We start from the raw sequence: 2500 nt of genomic DNA, 5'->3' as shown, positions 1-2500 counted from the left end.
TCTCCTTAATCCAGCCTAACCATGGAACCGTATAAGACCAGGACAGTAGAGAGAATGACCAATCAGAGAGGGAAAGACCAATCTCTTTCAAAACCCGGTACAGACCAATCACACAGAGCTGCTGGCTCCACGCACACTAGCTTTCCTTTACTCAGGCTTTGGCCGCTCTCATAAGTATGGTACCATGTGCAGAGTCTCTCTACACATACATTATGATTTTGATTAATAGGCGCCCATATGGAGGGTGACATAAAATCCCAGTTTCATATTTTGTTGACACAGCTGAGGTAGCGGGGCATGGTTTAGGAACCTCACCAGGGGAGGAGCAGTCACCCAACTAACGAAGGAGGTGAAGGACACAGTGTACTCCCCTGCCTTCTCCTGAACATGGCTGCCATATGCTAAGGAGCCCCCCGACTCCCCTCAGCGCAGACCTGGCATTCTGGCAGTCACTCACTTGTGCATACGAGCTTCCCAATGCTGTCAGAACGGCAGAGTCAATACCTACCTATCTTCCGCCGGAGACTGAAGACCCATCTCTTCTGGCTACATCTTAACTGTCTTAAAAGACCTCTTCATCCCCTCTAGCCCCATGCACTGGGGTTTCACTACTGTAAATAAATCAAAAATAAATAAATAAAATAAATAGTCATCTGTCCTTCTTCTAGAATTATGACTGGCACTAGCATAGATTACTTTGTCTTGTGATGACTGATGGATAGATGATTCACATACTTAGACAAATACAAAAGTGTTTGATGTATGTCGCTTTGGATGACGGTATCTGCTAAATGCCAACAATGTAAATGTAAATATGTCCGATCTCAGTACTCCATTCCAGTGTTCCATTCCTGTTTTCACATGTTCCATTCCAGTAGAATAGAAACCTGGCGTACAATTTACAGAGTTATGATGCACAAACTGCACAGTGTTCCCCTACAGAAGGGAGAGAGCTGTTCATCCCAAAAGAGCTCTAACGTAATTCTCTACAAACTGCAGGCGATATAATGCGATCCAATTGGATCATGTTTTGCATAATAAGAAAATATCAATTGCATTTCGTTCTATGGTATCGTTTGTCCTTGTCTTGCAGTTGTACGCTACCATTTCATATAATATGTAGCATAAATAGGATACCAGCTACTATGATTCCTTCCCACAGGCCCAGTGAAATGGACTGTTTGAGGCCTACACCGACATGGTATACTGCAAACGGGGTCTCCTCAGATGGTGGCAGGGGTTCGGAGGTCAGTGCCTCTGGGCCTCTGGGCCTCTGGGTTCGGGGGCCTGTAGCGGTGTCAGAGTGCTAAGAGGAGACGTGGGTAATGTAGGAGATAGAGGAGATTCCTGAGGCAGGTGTCCCAGCAGTGGTCCAGGCACAACCACTCTAAATCACTCCTTCCTGACACACCTCTCCACAGGGTGCCACTGCATGTGTTACTGCTGCTAGGCCCCCACTCTGCTCCCCCAGACTGTGTGTGTGTGTGTGTGTGTGTGTGTGTGTGTGTGTGTGTGTGTGTGTGTGTGTGTGTGTGTGTGTGTGTGAGAGAGAGAGACAGAGAGAGAGGCCTCTCCAGGGTTAGGCGAGGGCCCAGGATAGGGTAGCAGGTACTGGGGGGGGGGGCAGTGGGAGAGAGATGTCCCCCGCCTCAACCCCAACCCCTCCCAACCTCCGACCGTCACACGACTATAAATCAGTGTTGTCAGTTGTTGTCAGTTGTTGCAGTGTTGCGCAGGTCTCTCAGGCTGCTGGTGCAGCGGGGTCTGTGGTGGACGCAGGGAGGGTCTGTCAGGGCCCGGCAGGAGACAGGAGACAGACCAGCGCAGGTGAACCGCAGACAGCACCAGACATTGTGGCACGGCGGTCCAACACATCAACCCTCTCGCCTTACCTCCTCCTCCTCCCCCTATCCTCACCCCTCTTCACCCACAGCTGCTGCTCACCCCCAGCCCCCCTTCCGGCTCATCCTCACACACACACACACACACACACACACACACACACACACACATACACACGCATAAACACACACACATGTAAAGAGACATCCACAGACCGTCATGTACACAGCCCCGACGCCGCTGTGTTGGTTAACATCAGGTTACAGACGTACATCACTCATATACATATTCTGATGACACAGCAGTGACTCGTATTTATGAGCACAGCATAACCCTTCAAAACACACACTCACACACGCATGTGTTTCTCACAGCACGTCCAGACAACTGTGGATGTTTTGATTTAGATGACTAGGAGAGCAGCTTCTCCTACGGTATTGATATCTGGAAGAGAATAGGCTATAAGTCCCAGCCCAGCCCCCCATCGAGGAACTACTCTCATTTACTGGGCTTGTTGGGTTACTGTTGAGTATCTGGCTGTCCTCACCGTGGTACCCTCCTCCTCTACCATCTCTCTCTCACTCTCACTCTCTCTCTCTCTCTCTCTCTCTCTCTCTCTCTCTCTCTCTCTTTCTCTCTCTCCATCTCGCTCTCTCTC

At 49.7% G+C, this 2500-nt stretch overlaps 1 protein-coding gene across 1 annotated transcript in view; it reads right to left on the bottom strand.

Annotated features, from left to right (window-relative positions):
* Positions 1-2500, bottom strand: part of epha3 (eph receptor A3) — a gene marked incomplete at both ends in the record, with an annotated part of 80144 nt that overhangs the window by 48245 nt on the left and 29399 nt on the right. The window lies entirely within an intron of this gene.

The sequence above is a fragment of the Nansenia antarctica genome (assembly GCF_963989245.1).
Source record: "Nansenia antarctica genome assembly, chromosome: 7".
NCBI lineage: Eukaryota > Metazoa > Chordata > Actinopteri > Argentiniformes > Microstomatidae > Nansenia > Nansenia antarctica.
This window is presented reverse-complemented; position numbering and strand designations above follow the sequence as displayed.